Raw genomic sequence first — 18,269 nt, forward strand, 5'->3', positions numbered from 1 at the left:
TCCCGCAGGGTGACTGCATCAAAAGCCGCTTCTGTGTTTTCTGTAAAGTATAGGTCTGTGACTCTAGAAAGAGTCAGTCTCCAGGCCGCCATCTGGCACTATCCCATCCTCCTCAAGCATGGGGCTTGCAAAGTAATTGCCAGTGGGGAGTGATCCGATATACCTCTTGCTTAAAGGCAACCTATGTAAATCTAGGGAGGGTCAAAGCGGGCACGAAGAAATAATCCATTTGGGAATATGAATTGTGCACTCCCGAGTAACAAGAGTACCCCGTATCATGGTCATTCCGGAATCACCATATCTCGCCCAGACCTAGTGCCCTAACAAATTCACTCAGTTTCCCCCATGAGTTTGCTCTATTTTTCTAACATATATTGGGTCTAACTGTGAGCCCATTATCATGTTAAAGGTCCCACCAGCAGGGTTATGGTCTCCTCCGCTATTACCAGGGATGTACACATTAATCAAAGCTAGCATTTCACCCTCCCAGTATCACTACATAGTGGCCCATAGTACCTGTCCATACCTTAATCACTGTGAGCAGAAGGGATTTTTTGACCAATGTTGACACCCCCCTGTACCCTGTGGTGAACCCTGCAGAGACGGCTCCTCCTCAATGGTGAAGGAGCCTCACGCCGCTGGCTCAGAGCCAGCAGCTGAAGGATAAAACAATATTTTACTAATGTTTTATATTTTCAGCTGCCGGCTGAGCCAGCCTGTGCAGGGAGGGGCGGGCGGGGCCATGGGAGGGGTGAGTGGAGTGTGCACTTAACTGCACATGTCTGTTTGGCTAGCCATTCTAGGCTGGCCAAATAGACATGCCCAGTTATGTTTCTCCAACCTAGCTGTATTTGACAGCTGGGCTGGAGAAACAGCACAGACTCCCTTTGCCTCAGCAAGTAGCAAACCAGCCCACTCAGGCCAATACCCGCACTGCTCTCATGTTTGGTAATAGCATGTGAGCAGCACGGGGTTTGCACAGAGAGTCTTTGATGTTGTCCCAGGGACTGATGAGGCAAGGAAGCAGAGTAGCACAAGGCGGCCGGCAGCACCAGGTAAGTGTTTTTTTTTATTATTAACCCGCCGTGCACTCCCCACCCACGCTCCTCCAGTTCCCCTCCACCTGCCCCACCATTTTTAACTTATGTTGGCTGCCGCCGGAACCCTGCATGCCCCACCACCTTTTACTTCCCTAAACCCAGTGTTGGTGCATGATTCCCCCTTATATATAGATATATTTTATGGCCCAAGTCATTGACGTTCCACGTCAACAAAGTAAGATTACTTGCACTCACCCCCACTTGTAGTGTTTCAGCCGCCACCACATGCCATCGCCCTGTACATTCAGTAACCTCTCTATTGCTATCCCCCATCCAAAAACATAGAAAGCGTTGAACTTTCCCCCAACTCCCATCCCACCCTACCTTACTGTGCCATAGTCATATAACTGGCTGTCCCTCTAATTCATGGTATGTCATTTGCTCCATCAAACCAAAACCTGTTTTAATCCTCGCTAGCCAAAGTTCTGAAGATAGTGGCAACTAGGCGGGGTCTGTAAGGAATAATAAGATCGTCTCAGATTCCAGTCATACCCCTACTTACCAGGACCATTACCCAGTCAGGGAAGAAAGTAATCCCTACTATCACTTGGGGCCTTGGCTGAGTTCAAACTATTTCCCCTGAAGTCATTGGTGTCACCACTGGCGGCAGTGTCTCCCCGGCTGAGGCTCCAGTCTCTGACTTCTCTTCACTCCAATTTTCCACACTGCTCCCCAGGATGTCCCATCTAGTGCTCCCATTTGCAGTCCATTGCCGGTGTAGTGCCTCCACCATGTTGGCCTCTCAGACTCCGCCTGATCCCTGGACGGCCTTTGGAATGATCTCCTCCGCGTCATGTGGCGTTGATGCGCTTCTCTTCATTCCGATGTGGAGTGCTCTTCCTACTTCCCATTAGGGGGTGGGAACCCTCGACATTCCAGCCACTCCCATGCCTCTGCTGGTGTGGAGAAAACATAAATTTCACCATCCAGCATGACGCAGAGTCTGGCAGGGAAAAACAATGCAAATTGTATATCCAAGGTTTTTACCTTTTAACCACTCTAAACGTCTCTCTCTGTTTCTGTACTACTGTGGTGTAGTACAGATAGAGATTGACCGAGGCCCCTGCCACCTCCCAGGGCCCATGTGTTACCTCCCTCTACAGTATCGCATCTATGTCTCTGTACTTCAGAAGTCTTGCCACCACTACCCTAGGAGGGGGCCAATGCTGTGGCGATTTGCCCAGTACTTGTTAGGCCCGCTCCACCGTGAACCATTTGGAGGGTTTCTCCTCGAGAACCACCTTGGCAAGCCAGTCCTACAGAAACAGTTACATTGACAGGCCCTCAGCTCTTTCTGGGAAGCCTACCACCCTGACATTGTTTCTCAGTGAGTGACCCTCTGCATCCTTGACCTTCTCCCGTAGCAGCAATAATTATTTTTCCAGTCGCAAAATTTGACCATCCTGGTCCAAAACTGTTGGTTGAGTTTGCATTAGAGTCGATTCCTTGACCACCACTCCATTGACCAGTTTCCGGTGGTCTTCTCTAAGGAGGTTCATGTCATGGGCTACTATTTCAACTTTACGCTTCAGTGCCTCATTAGTGTCTTTGCTAGCTGCTAGGGTTATTGCAGTGTGAGATTCCAGCCCTTTTGCCACTGCTTGTGGCGTGTCCTGGGTCAGTGCCCCTACTGCACCTTGTGTGATCCCTCCTTTTGGCGGCTGCGTGGGTTTGTTATGCACCATTGTCACTCCTTTTCATCTCCCAGTTTAGGATATTCACCGTCTCTCTCCAATCTGGGAGAACTGTCAGCAGGGCTCTTTTTTGTACGGTTTGGCCTTACTGATGGGTTGTGATCCAGGTGTACTCAGGGTCGGCACCGATGGGGCTGCGGTCACAACCTGCCATTATTTCTTAACCACTACTTCCCCCATGTGCACCGCCGTTGTTGGCCATCTTCTGGCCCTGCTCCTTTCCTGTCACTCAGAACCCAGTTCTGTCCCCGTGAGCCTCTACTGTCAGGCTATCTCCAGGCCATGCTGCTGAAGCTTTGTTCATCCTCGTGCACTACTGCCTCAGCAGCCTCTTTTCTTCATTGGGGTCAGTCACTGTCTCCACCCACCTAATCCGCACTCATTGAATGGGAGGTAAGCAGGATAAATTGCATCACATTGGCCTCGGAGCACCGAAGTTCATCGGTTACGCTGCTGTCTCCTTGCCTCCCAGACCCCTTCATAGACTTCTTTGCTGAGAGTTATAGTTAGAAATGGAGTCTCTAGTTGGCAGTGGTTTGCACCCTGTCCAAGTAGGGACCCTTACTCTAGTCAGGCTAAGGGAGTCACACAGCCAAGATAACCACTGCTCACCCCCTTTTGTAGCTCGGCTGAAGCAGTCAGGCTAATCTCAGAGGCAATCTTAAAGTATTTGTACACACACACACACAGACACACACACAGACACACACACAGTAACACATTGAAAACACCACAAAAGTACTCCACACCAGTTCAGACAAATAGCCAATATTTATCTGAGTAAAACAAGGCCAAAACAACAAAAATCCAACGTACATAAGTAAAGATACGAATTTTCAAAGATTAAATCTTAGTATTCAGCGTAGAAACACAATAGCTCCAACAGGGGATATCACGGTGTCTTGACGGAGCCGCTTCCAACAGTCCGACACCACTTGCGAGGGAGTGCAGGACGGGTACAATACCTTGGAAAACAATGAGGAAACAAGGACATTGCACAGAGTCTGGGAAGTGAGGCGTTGCTGAAGCTGGTGCAGTGTGGGTTCCTTACTGCTACCGGGGAGGTGAGGTGTCGGTCCCTTACTACTAGGCAGGGCAGGTGAGGCGGTGGTTCCTTACAGTTGTAGGGGAGGTGATGCGTCATCGGTGGCGAGGCATCGGTTCCTTACGACAGGGTGGGGTTAATTAATACAGCAGGTCAATATGCAAAGCATCCACTCATCGGTGTAGCGATCATAGCACGGAGCCACAGGTGCTGCGGCAGAGTCGGAATCGGGTGTCACAGACGTCGGTGACACAGCACTCGGGACTCACGCTCTAGCGGGACTTCGGAGGCGCTGCGGCGGTGTCTGGCCTGTGTTGTAAGTCGCGGTCGTTACACTCAGTGAGGACAGTGCCCCCTTGCAGGCAGTGGCATGGAGTCAGAGAGCAGTGCTGGTTCCGAAGTCGCTCTATAGTCGATGTGCTTAGTTTCTTCTTGGGTGTGCCAGAGCTTACTTCCAAGGGCCCCGAAACTGGATTTGGCACCACGTGACTAGTCTGGACAATCAGCAGGAGAGCCCAGGTGCTGGCAGGTGAAGTCTTTGATGGCCCTGAGACTTCTTATTAACAGGAGGCAAGCTCAGTTCAAGCCATTGGAGAACCTTGGAAAGCAGGATGTAAAAAGCAAAGTCCAGTCCTTTCACTCCCAGGACAGAAGCAGCAATCAGCAGGCCAGCACTGCAAAACTACTGTCAGAGTGGCAGTCCCTCCTACAACATCCAGCTCTTCTTGCTAGCAGAATGTCCTTAGTCCAGAAGTGTTCTAACTATGTGGGGTCATAGGTCCATTACTTATGTCCCTTTCTGTCTTTGAAGTAGGCACATTTTGAAGAGAAGTCCTTGCAGTGCACAAGACCCTGCCTTTGCCTGCCCTGGCCCCAGACACACTCCAAAGGGTTGAAGACTGCCTGGTGTGAGGAAAGGCACCAGCCCTATTCAGGTGCAAATGTCAGCTCCTCCCAACACTTTAGCTCAGGAAGACCCATCAACATGGTGATGGGCCATCAGGATATGCAGGGCACATCTCAGCTCCCTTTGTGTGACTGTCTAGAGTAACTGCACAAACAACTGTCATCCTAACCCAGACATGTATTCTTCAGACAGGCAGAGGCACAGAATTGTTAAGCAAGAAAATGCCCACTTACTAAAAGTGGCATTTTCAAACTTACAATTCACAAACCAACTTCACCAAAAATGTATTTTTAAGTTGTGAGTTCAGAGACCACAATCTCCACATCTCTATCTGCTCCCAATGGGAAATTACACTTAAAAGGTATTTCATGGCAATCCCCATGTTACCCTATGGGAGAGATAGGCCTTGCAAAAGCAGTATTTCACTATCAGGACGTGTAAAGCACACAGTACATGTCCTACCTTTTAAATACACTGCACCCTGCCCATGGGGCTGCCTTGGGCCTAGCTTAGGGGTGACCTACATGTGGTAAAAGAGACAGTTTGGGCCTGGCACGTGGGTGCAATTTTCAGGTCAAATGGCAGTTTAAAATTGCACACACAGACAGTGCAGTGGCAGGTATGGGACATGTTTTAAAAAAAAATGTTTATACATTTTCTTAATGTGTTTATTTAACATTTTACAGACACTTTCAGAAAAAGTCAGCAAAGCAGTTCAGCATAATGTGATATTGTAACAAAATATCGGTTGAATAATGGAGATCTCTCATACATTAAATTATAAATGCAATATAGTAAGTACAGAAGCGGCGCAGTCATTTCTAGCATATAATTATAACACAGTACCTTATAAGGTGGACATACATCATCACGAAAAATGTAGCACCACCCACCTACATCAAGGAGAACTAGTACAGTATATTGCCACATGTGTAGCCCATCTATTCAACTCAGATTCAGTTGTAGCAAGTATGATCATTATGGACCCTAGAAGTCACATGGACTGGCCCTCGGCGGCCGTGTTTCTGCAAATAACCCTGACCATTCTTCACATAATGTCAAATCTTTCAGCCAGTCACAAAACTTCGGGGCAAGGCCACCGCCCTATCTCATTGCTACTCTACGTTTCCCCAACAGTAAGGTGAGTGCAATAAGTTTCTGGTACGCTTTCAGAATCTCTTTAACATAACCCAGTAACACTACCATAGGGGTGAGTTGACTGATATGATCAGTCAATTTGAGTAATGCCGACAAAACTTTAGACCAAAATGTGGCTTTCGCGGGGCATGTCCATGCTAGATGTAGGAAAGTCGACTCTGGGGTACCACATCGGGTGCATTTGGTGTCAACATCAGAATAGTATTGGGCAAGATCCTTTTGGGTAGTATACACTTTATGTGAATATTTGTTGTGAATCAATCTGAATCCACAAATGAAAGACACCTCTTTAGTTTGTTAACAATAGAAACTCCATTACACATCTGTTATGTCCTGCCCCCGGATCATCCTCCCATGCACGGCGTGTCCTATGGAGATTTGGGACCCAGTAGTCCATTTCTGCAGTGTACATCCGAGATACGAGTTTGGAGGGCCAGACCCAGACCCAGTTTAGAGTCGGTAGAGCAGGCTTTGAACCTGACTCTTATCTGGGGCAAATTTGTCAAAACCAGGAGGGGTGCCCTTCACATGGCTTTTATGGACCTCTCCTGTGCTTTTGACTTAGTGTATTATAGAATATTATAAGACTTCATTAGTCAGGCAGGAATTGATTCCACATTGATGATGTTGCTATAGCGCCTTCATACGAATACATATACACCAAGGTGCGTTATACTCTTGACGGGGAGTGTACTAAACCTATTAGGTTCTCCAGAGGCATAAGATAAGGATGTATTTTTGCCCCATTTCTGTTTTTAATATATATCAACTCTTTAGGCACTGTTTTAGAATCTTATAGCAAATACATACCATGAGTTGGTGCACAGACAATTCCAGTCCTCCGCTATGCAGACAATGCAGTTCTTTTGGCATTAAGCGCAAATGGTCTTCAAAATCTTTTAACCGGGTTTAATGATTTTATAAGTAAATTAAATGTTAAGGTCAATCATCAGAAATCATTTGTTCTGACATATGGTCCCAAATTAACCAAAACCAAAAATGTTCATATTGGAGGAACCCTAATTTCAAAAGTCCCTGCTTTGAGTTATCTAGGTATTTTATTTGATGCATGTGGTTCATGGGAGAGGCTAATTGGGCAAAGAGCATTCAAAATGGGGGGCACCCTGTGATGAGTTGTTTAGATTTGCTAATCAGTTGGGCTGTAAACCAACTAAGGAGTTGATTCAGTTGTATAAGAGTAAATGCTTTTCATTAGGCGTCTACGGTGCAAGTTTTTGGGGCTGTGCTAACTAAGCCAGGCAAGTTGCAAGTAATAGAGAACAAGTTCCTGTCGCCTCCTAGCAATACCGCAAAGCACGGCAAGCCTTATTTCCCACTTTGAACTTGGAATGGACTATTTGAAAGATTTCGTGGGTTTGGCTCCTCTGTTGCTTTGGGCCAAAATTTGGAGTACCCCTAAGGTGGGACTTTCCCGGAAAGTAATTATGGATTGCTTGAATTTGGATAATTGGCACACTATCCCGTGGCCTACGTAAAAAGTAATTTGTGTAGTCTTGGGATGAATCAACCTTTTGATTCTCCTGAAGGGACACGGCCTCAAATTGAGGAAATTATTTAAAAAATGTATCTGTCTTATAAAGATGAAGGTCGTATGGCCAGGTCACTTAAGATGGTTTCTGTCCTACATTACATGCAGCTCTCTAACAGTTTGGGCAGGAGTACTTGACAGAGCTAACTAATTCCCAACATAGATTTTAACTCACAAGGTTAAGGCTGCACTTAATACATCCTTTAGTTGCTTTCCAGACAGCGGGCTCGAGAGTAGCTTTCCTTTCACGTTGCCCATGCAATGGTGTTTCAATGCAATCAACAATGCATTTTATCCTTTTTTATAAACTGTATTCAGAGTTTCGGGCTGATTTTCTTTGCCCCGTTTTAGAGCATGTGCACTTTAAATCTCACAAAGATGATTTAAGATATCTGCAATCTGCTGCTACGCCGGAAATATGTTTTTCCGTTGTGAGTTACATTAGGTCTACCATTAAACTCAGGAAAACATATGGTACCTAGAGCTGCATCCTTAAGGACGTTTAGCTAGAAACGATCATTATATTATACATTTTATAAAAGGAAGATTTATTGGTGCTAGATAGGGGCATGACATTGTAGGCTGTTTTTTTAATTCTTTCTTTCTCCTGGGTGCTCATCTTTTTTTTTGTAAACATTGTGTGTGTATTAATTTGTGATTAATGCTGTATTTTATGTGCTTTTATGGTCATAAGATGGACCGAATGAAGTGTTATGATGATGAGGAGTTTGGAGGACTGTGGGTTAGTTAGGAGAATGGTCATAATTTACCATTCCAGGGGTTCCCCTGGAAACATTAAAAAAATACATTTGGCTTCAAGTGCAAGTTTAGCATAAGTGAGCACTTCTCCCATAGTGGCCAGGGAGTCACCCATGTAGTCCTGATACGTTTTGAATTTGCTTGCATTAAATAAATCTCCTAGTGTAAGGAAGTGCTTTTCCACCGGGACTGTAAGACCCCAGAAGCGTTTTCCAACTGCAACCTATAAGAATGCCTAACGGGCACGTGTTTGGAGTAAATGAAGGAAACATTACACAAAGCAGCTAGTCTGTTCCATGCCCAAACTGTGCAGCACACTGTGGTAATTTCTTGGGTTGGCCTGGGAAGATGAACAAATGGGACCGCCGGGAGAGGGGTGGGGCTCGTCAATCCTTCTCAGTGATCACGTGGGGGGCGTGTCTACTGTTATGGAACCAGTGATGAATGTATTATATTTGCACTTCAAAATTAGGAGCTGTGAACCCACCCTTTTGGTATGGGAGCTGTAAAGTATCCCAAGCAATACGAGGCTGTCTGCTTGCCCAAGCCAATCTGATCATAAGGGAATGCAGCTGAGCCAAAAAGGCTTTGTTTACGGGCACTGGGATATTCTGGAATAAGTTGAGCAATTTGGGAAGGATGACCATTTTCATTAGGGCCACCCTTCCCGCAAGTGAAAGGGGAACGGTTATCCATTTATCAATATGTGATTGTAGTTTCTCCATATATGTCCTATAGTTTGTCCTTAGAATAGTGGGAATATCTGTGTAATAAAAAATGCCCAAGTATCTAACTGGGTCAGTCCGCCATTGCAAAAGATAGGGGATTTCAGGTTTAATGGTGGCAGCTGTTAGGGGGGAATATTATTGATTTGGTCCAGTTTATCTGGAGATCAGATCAGTGACCATAATTGTTTATCTCCTGTATAATGGGATTCAAGTTAGTGTCTGGGTCCCTAATCACCAGCATCGCGTCATCGGCATACATGGAGTGTAATTTATAGCAGAACCCCAGGTTTACCCCCCGTTTATGATTACATTTGCATGGGGCACAAGCCATTGGTTTACAGTGACAGCGAAAAGGAGGGGCAACAAGGGGCATCCCTGTTGCGTATCCTGTCCAATCACACCTGTCCAATCGCAAAGGGTTCTGACAGGTTGCAATCTTGCCAATGGAGTCGTATATATAGCAGCTGCACCCGTGTCACAAATGACCCACCCAGTCCCATTCTAGTGAGCATTGTAAGTAGGAAGGGCCACTCAACAGTATTGAACGCTTTAGCGGCATCTAGAAATGTTGATATCACTGGCAAAACGGTGGTCTGGCTCATGTGTTATTGCAAACAGGGAGCAGAGATTGTCAACCGCAGAGCAGCCCAGTATGAAACCAGACTGGTCCCAGTCAGAGCAGGTATCAAGGGCAGCAAATGTTTTGCCAGTAGTTTGGCAAGGATCTTACTGTCTAAATTTATCAGAGATAGGGGGCGGTATGAGTCGTATTTATGTTGGGGGTTATCTGGCTTGAGGAGTGTGATTATGGTAGATTCTCTCAATGTCAGGGGAACTGTGCCCTTCTAGAATGCCTCAGTATACACATCTAGTAATATAGGTGCCAGCTCATGCACATACGTTTTATAAAACTCCACTGGAAGTCCGTCACTCCCTGGTGCTTTCCCGTTTGTAAAGTTGCAAAATAACCTGTTTAATCTCCATGAGTGTTAGGGGTTGGCATAAAGCCTCCCGGTGCAACTGATGTATCCATGCCAGCGTAACCCGCCGCAAATATGTTCTCATCTCCTCTGGAGTAGCTTGTATGCAAGAAGTGTACAACCTGTGGTGGAAGGCCACAAATTCCTGCATTATTTCCTCGGGGGTGTGCTGAGAATGCCCATCAGGAGTGTCAACTGTATGAATATAGTTCGCAGACCAAGGTTTAAGTAACATAGTGAGTGTATGCCCTGACCTGTCACCTTCCCCATATTTCTGTGCCTGTGTGTATTTTCTGAGGATCTTCACCTCTCTATCCACCTCCTCCCGGAACTCCATTAGAAGTTTTTTCACTGAATTTTAATAGGCATTGATCACTAGTCTCCTCGTAACAGAGCTTTAGACTATGAAGCTCTGTTTCTAGCCTTGCAAGTCTCACTGTGATGGATCCTAAGGACGCCATGCCCCTTAGCAATACACTTGCCCCAGATAACAGCTTTCAATGCCTTCAAAAAAGTCGCCACTGTGGTGACAGTGCCTTTGTTTCAAGCAATATAGGACAAAATTGCATAATAGATTTTCTTCCCTAAATACTGCATCGAGCAGCATCTTGGGTTGAAGTCTCCAGAGCGGCATTTTCCTCCAGGTAGTGGGCAAGGTGAACATCAAAACTACCAGGGAGTGATCAGACAAAACTCTGGATAGATGCCTCACCTCATGTGTCCATCCCACCACATCCTGTGTATCCACCCAAACGTTGAGATGCAAAGGAGTGTCATGCACTGAAGAGGGGAACATATTTTCCCAGGACATGCCATGTAATTCACGCTCAGTGTCCAGCATATCAAATTGTACCATAGTGTCTAAAAATGCAACATGAGCCCTACTCAAGCAGCGCTCGTGATGGTCCAAACGGTCTAGGACTGTGTTCAATACCAAATTGTGGTCTCCTCCAGATGATGGTACCAGGGTTCACTGCTTGGCACTGTTTTGGGATCGTATGAAAGAAGTCTGGACAATCAACATTAGAACCATACGTGGTGAGCAGTGTGACCTGTGCATGCCTGATAAGGTCTTGGAGTATTAGATATTGTCTGTCCGGATCTGCTACTGTCCCGATAAGATGGAAGGTGACTCTCTTTCGAATGATTCTGGCCAACCCACTGGAATAGGACGCATTAGAAGCAAAGTATTGGTAGGGACCCTATGAATTGGGTAAGGTCGTCCCTCTCTCCGGCATGTAATGTCTTTCTTGCAGGTAAATGACATCTACATCGTGGCGATCAAGTTAAGCAAGGACCGGGTGGCATTTGCAAAGGTTATTTAAACCCCCGGACATTCCAAGTGATAAATGTTAAAACTAGTACCTCACGGTTAGGTGTATCCCCCTTCAAGAGGCATAAGCACCGCCAAGGTACGAACATGTGCCTGAGATCTCAGCCATTTGTCACATGGAGCTGCCCACTTAAAATCAGAACAAACACTCCCACCCTCCTCCACCCTTCCCTCCCACACTAGGACCCAATCTCCCAGTGAACCCCCAAAACATTTTTAATAAGACTATTCCACAAAGAAAACACAAACTGATATAAGTATCCGGTAGCTCTGCAGATAACATTGCGTTAGGCAGGGGGCAGCCATAGCACTGATAAGGCAGGAACTACCAGCAAAATCACCATATCATCAGGAGCCATAAAAGACGGATCTCGGTGGTTAACATCCTGAAACACAGAGAACTAGCCAGTACAGCAAAACATGGTACAAGAGCCCTGTGGCCTGAGTCGGGTCATTTGTCAGTATGACTGCGTATAGGGTACTGTTTAATCGACCAACACATCTGACCGGAGACCTCTGGGAGGGGGACAAACAAATCTAGTGGCCAATTATTCCACTTTTACACGGAGATGAGGTGCCCTGAGGCGGACGGTGCTTCTGTAGGAATAAGAGTGCTGCCAAAGAGTCAGTAAAGATCTTTTGTTTGCCTCATCATGAAAAGCGCAACCTCGCTGGATAAAGCATGGCATACGTAATGCCGTGCTCTTGCAATTTCTTTTTGACTGGGTGAAACTTCGCCGAGCATCTTGCACAGATTGTGTAAAATCAGGGAAGAAAGTGAGGTGCATTCCTTCATGTCTGACTTCCCGTGCCTCTCGGGCCAGGTGGAGTAATTGGTCTCTATCCCTATAGTTAAGGAACTTCACAATAATGGGCCTGGGAGGAGCACCTGGAATCGGCCGAGGAGCTAAGAATCTATGCGCCCTCTCAATGACAAAGGATTGGGAGAATTTCTCAGCGCCAAACAGCTTGAGGAGCAGATTCTCAATATAGTCTTCAGTGCGCCCCATTGATGTGGTTTCTGGAATGCCCACAATGCGTACATTATTTCTCCTAGATCTGGTTTCTAAGTCTTCATTTTTTAGTTGGACTTTGCGCAGTTCCAATTTAATCTCTTCCAGAAGTTTCGCTTGTTGCAGGTGTGTGTCTTCAAAACCTGAGATACCCTGTTCACCATCAGTGAGGCACGTTTGATGTGTATCCAGTCGGTCTTTCATGCTCTCTATGCGCCTGGTCGGAGAGTCTAACTTGCCATCAGTAGCGGCAAGAGTGTTGCGCACTTCCAGGAGAATTAATTTTAGGTCTTCCTCTGGGGAAGCATCTCCCCCTCTCCTTCAGGAAACTGAGTGGTTGGTGGAGCTAGTTGACGTGATTGTCTTTTGGAATCGACGGTGAGGTTACGTTGTTTAGCGTCGGTCTTGCCCTTTGTGTCGTGTAAACGTCACAGGCACACAGCAAATCAGGACCAGAATGGAACGACAGCGATGCCAAGTGGATCGCAGAAATAATCAGGAGGAAAGCCCAAGCATAGAGACCAGACGCCACCGCACCATGCGCTGTTTGGTAGTAGTGCTCATGTCCTACAGTGGTGGTCTAATGGTGTGCCATGCAAAGTAATTGCCCTGGGCGCAGCAGTTTAAGAAATTTTTGAGCGAGCAGGGTGGGCCCAGGTTCAAGCAATCAGGCTTTTCTCCGTACTTACTGGGCACTATATTGAACGTTGCCATCATGTCCAGCTCATCTGGCCATCCCTTTCTTGGGATGGAGAGAGCTTCCACTGCACTGCAGCAGCTTTGAGGGAAAGCTAGCACTTGCCTCAAGGAGGTGTCAGTGTGCTCCCCCGGCTATCCCCAGTTCGACGAGCAGCATCATGGGACCCACTGGGCCCACTGGGACCACCCGGGACCGTGATGTGATGTAGACAAGCCCGCTGCCGGCTCAGTCCGGCACAGTGGTGATCACCATCATGGGACTGCGGGACTGAGGGCGATCCAGCAGCACAAGCCCAACTCGGGCAGTCTTCCTCCTGGGCCCGCGTGTCAGGAACCGCAGTGGGATTTCAGCCCCTGCCACCACGGATCTTGGTGCTGACGTACATTTTTGTGCCCCCCTGGCTGGTCAATAACCTAGGCCAAGTCCGGGCAGCATGCAGGCGCTCCGACTGGTGGAGCTCGGCTAAAACTCCACTATCTTACAGCAGTGTTAGGCCACACTCCCAGGACATGTTTACAGGGCTACTCATGTGGGTGGCACAATTGGTGCTACAAACCAACTAGTAGCATTTGATTTACAGGCACTGGGCACATACTGTGCACTTTACTAGGGACTTTTAATAGTAAATCAAATATGCCATTCATGGATAAACCAATCACCAATACAATTTAGACTGAGAGTATATGCACTTTAGCACTGGCTAGAAGTGGTAAAGTGCCCAGAGTCCTAAAGCCAACAAAAACAGGCCAGAAAAAATAGGAGGAAGAAGGCAAAATGTTTAGGGATAACCTTGCAAAAAGGGCCAGGTCCAACAGGGAGAGATTTGGAGCTTTCACTGGTCTAACTGGAACGGGTTGCACTTGTATGAACCAAAAATGATACAGGATGGCTGTTAGCTTCTCCTTCTACACATAGGCCATTCTGGTCTGCCTCTATGCCATCACCAAGCATACAATCCTTCACCCCCCTCATGCACCATAATTGTGCCTGACTCTGTCCTTAAGAACCTCTGAGTGTACCTGCAAATTGTGAAAAAGTGTCAATAGTTACTGAATGTTTCATTTGAGGTTGAGTTACATTTTGCTGAAATATAAAATTCTGTGAAAATCCCACTATAGTATCTGCATTTGAGCTTGTAAAACTGGAGCTTAAGGCATAATTCCATTAAACTACCTTGTATTTTGCATGTATTTCACAGGTGCCAGGAGCGCTGGGATCACTGATCCATTTCAATCGGACTGAAGGACAGGGCAAGAAGGACTCTACATCAAGGCCTTCTTTAACAGTCTTCCCTATGCAAATCGAAAGATGATGATCACATTTAACTGCATCAAAAGGGTCTAGTGGCTCTCAGGAGGACCAGTCACAGTCTATTACCAAAGATCTGCTCCTCCAGCTATTTCAGGTACTCCAAGACGACATTAAAGAGGTTAAAATTGACCTCCAACAGTGTGACATCCAGCAAGATGTACATGACATTGGGGAGAGGATGACACAGACTGAAACCTCCATTGACAAGCTCAGCGAAGAATATGAGATCCTGCACAGCACATCCTTCAACTCGAAGATCAACATGTCCTCTTGCACAAGAAGTATCAAGACCTTCAGAACAGGTCTTTGTGTAATTATATTTATATGAGAGGAATACTGACCACTGTTGCAGATACTGACCTTTTTAAAATACCTCTGTGACCTCTTCAACACTATCCTTGAATAAAGCTGAGGTGACCCTATACATGCGGATAGAGCTCACAGAGTTATCCCTCTCCAAAGAGTTGGAAAACGTATGCCAGATGTTCTCACTCATATCCATTGTTTTGCAGGGAAGAAATCGATTATGGCCAAGGCGAGGCAGGGGGGCCCTATCTCTTTCAATGGCACACAACGTTTTCTCTTTCAGAACCTTTCAGTGGCCAAGCTTGCTAAGAGCAGTAACTTCAAACCAGTTACAGATTTTTTTGTGGCTCATAATACCAAATATTATGTACTTCTCACACCACCAACCCATCATGACCACTAATCTTCCAAACTACTAGGTATTTTAGAAGAACATAACTCGATGGGTTCTCCTATCTGCCTCCTTCAGGAGACTCATCACCTGAGGGCGGATACTCGTTGACTCAATTTGCATATTTCCACTCCAGTACCACTCTTCTTCTTGCTTCCAAAAGGCAGGAGTCACAATCCTTGTTGACTCCTGCCTTACGTCACGTTTTTACTGTACACAACCTCAAACAGGTAAAAATTATAGATGGGTGGTGGTCAATGACCTCTGGGATACTCAACCATTTTGTATTGCTTCTATTTATGCCCACAACTCCAGCCAAGAATCTCTCTTAAGGAACAGACTACCGATCATCACAGCCTTTGCAGAGGGCCCCTTGATAGTTGGGACAAACTTTAACATGGCCCTTACTGCAGCTCAAGACGGATCACAGCTGGATCGGGGAGTAACCCCATATTATCTCCAGAGGGATGCACATGACTTGCAGACTTATGCTTCATATATGCATGGTGAACTTGACACCCCCTCACAATCGATTACTCTCACCACTAAGCAGTGTACCGCACATATGCTCAAATTGACCTCATTTCTCTAAACACAAGGCTTGAACACTCTTTTAGATGCTGACTAATTCTCCCAGATTCTTTCTGATCATGGTCCCTTAGCTATTGCTCTTCAATGGGACTGACCCTGCCTGGGCGATCCGGGAACTCCCAGTGGTTTAACGACTCCCTCCCCCAGGATCCAGTGGTTCTGGCTGAGGTCCAGGAGAAACTTGTGGAATATTTTACCCTGTATGGCATCAGGGACATTGTTAAATGTGTGGTCAGGGATGCATTTAAGGCTGTCAATTGGGGAAACTTTATAAAAGAAACTGCCTCAAAAACAAACACAAACTTGCTAGAACTCACCTGAACACTGATCTAGTGGACCGTGAACAGCAGCAGAAGCGCCTCCCTCCCACAAGATCTGGCAGAAACTGCTTGCAATGAGAGGCCAACTCTGCACATTTGAACTAGATAAAGCTAACTACATCCTCACCAGACTGGGGCTCACTTCCATGAGGGGTGAAACAAACCAGACACCATGTTAGCATCTAAACTGCAGGTGTACTAGACCCTGAGACTTATCATTGGGATCAGAGATAGCAATGGTACTGTACACAACACCACTGATGGTAAACCCCTGGCCACTGGTAATTTCTTGGGCCACATCCCATCCATGGTCATTTTGCATATATGGAAACATTTTAGAGCAGGCATTTGAAAGGCATTTGAATTTTGGCAGTTTGAAACAGTACAAAAAAACAGAGTTCTAAACTCTGTTTTGTAAGCACCATGTAAAACTGAGAAAAATAAAATGTTGAGGCCTGTTGCACGCTCTAATCTCCCCTTCCAAGAATGAATTACAAAGAATTCTTTTTTTTATGTCAGAGGTAATTTTTGGAGGGGGAGATAAGAGCATTCATGACAGGCATCAATATTCCACTTTTGCCTTGTTTCCATTACACCATGATTCAGCAAGCCGAATAAGATTTCTGCATGCAAGAATCAGGAGGCAAGGGTCTATCCTTGAAATTGGTGGTCTCCCCTCTGAATCAGGAGGGTTGACATGTATGATTTTGCTAACCATGCTACCTCATTTTGGACCCAGCCATAGGCAAATCAGTATTGACCCTGCTCCAGTGAGAACAGACCAGCCCGAACTGCTGGGTCACGTCCTCCCTGAACCAGGGCACAAGCAACCCAGGACTGGTTTCGCTCTTATTAGAGCTCATCAACCAGGTATAACTTTGTTCCAGTGGCACATTGTGCAGAGGACTCACATCTGGGCACACCCATCCCACATAGAGCAACACACTGAAGTATACAAAAAGTGATGGATGGAATACGTGAATTAATCCCAGCCACCGGTAATTACTCTGGTCTGTGTCCTAGTCCATTATAATTAAGCACACCATCCACCTCAGTTTGGACCCAGCTATGTGCAAATCAATCTTGATCTGCTCCAATAGGAACAGTCCAGCCCGATCAGTTTTCCCTGAACCAGAATACAAGCTCTTATTTGAGCTCACCATCCAAATATTGCTTGGTTCCAGTGACCAATTGACCCACGTTTGGGCGTACCCATCACAAATAGGGCAGCAAGAGCAAGGTAATTGTTGGAATATTTGAATTAATCTTAGCCACTAGCATTTGCTATGTCCGAATCCCAATCCATTGTTTTTCATCCACCATGCCACCTTAGTTTGAACCCAGCTGAATGCAAATCAGTCTTGACCCTGCCCCAAACGATTTGCATGAATTATATATGAGTGGGTGGCTGTACACGACTTGTCACAAAAACATGCATGAACCATAGCAGGGAGGGTGTCTAAGGGTCCTGCACCTCGCTCACTACTATCAATCCTCACAACTACGCTACTTATTTGAATGGTTAAAAAGAGAAACAGATAAGGAGTTGTGTTATGTTGACCTAAACCTAGCTGCCAGACCTATAGGTGAACTGCCATGAGTTCTTAAACGTATGAGAGGTTGACTGCTATATGCCCACCCTGTTACTCAGGCAAGCTTGGTGAGTGGGACTCATTTGCACGTAAAAACATGCATCACTTCTTTTCCCTCCCCACATACGCTTATTGTGGATAACAAATACTTCAAACCAGGCATATCCATTTGTAGCTTTCGAATCTGGAGCACTGAGTCCTGTTTCCACATTTCAGACCTCTACACGGATGGTGATTTGAAGTCATTCAAGGACATCAAACTCAAATACGGGCCCTCAGAATCTGAGCGTTTCCACTATTTTCATATCAGGCACTGGGTTGTGCAATGTCACAACAAATCCGGCACCACAAGAACTTTCGCATCCCTTTGAAAAATTCCTCCAGTGCCTTACGTCCACTAAGGACCTGGTCTCCAAAATCTATAGCGTCCTCAGTTCTCCAAAAACAACATGGAAAGTGTACTTCCAAACACAGTGGGTAAAAGACCTTAATAATATCTCACTTAAACCCAAACAATTGCACAAGGTTTTCCTTCTTAATAATAACTTTGCCGGTTATGCTCAAGGTAAAGAGATCCTGTATAAACCATTTCGCTGGCACCTCACCCTGGCCCGGCTCCATGTAATTGATCCCACCCATGCTGATACCTGCTGGTGAGGTTGCGGGGAATCAGGTACCCTCTCAAACATCATGTGTTCGTGCTCTTACTTGGGGAATTTCTGGAACAGAATACTTCTTGGCAACTCCCAGATACAAGGTTAAGAGATTGATAAACTTTTTGAGCTGGCCCTG

General features: G+C 46.1%; 1 long non-coding RNA gene across 1 annotated transcript in view; it reads left to right on the top strand.

The window, feature by feature from the left end:
- Positions 1 to 14,701, top strand: part of LOC138285918 (uncharacterized) — a 76,124-nt gene extending 61,423 nt beyond the window's left edge. The window contains exon 2 of the long non-coding RNA XR_011201662.1: positions 14,165 to 14,701. This is a non-coding gene — a long non-coding RNA (uncharacterized lncRNA). The remainder of the gene's footprint in view (positions 1 to 14,164) is intronic.
- Positions 14,702 to 18,269: the final 3,568 nt, after the last annotated feature.

The sequence above is a fragment of the Pleurodeles waltl genome, chromosome 3_1, assembly GCF_031143425.1.
Source record: "Pleurodeles waltl isolate 20211129_DDA chromosome 3_1, aPleWal1.hap1.20221129, whole genome shotgun sequence".
Classification (NCBI taxonomy): Eukaryota; Metazoa; Chordata; class Amphibia; order Caudata; family Salamandridae; genus Pleurodeles; species Pleurodeles waltl.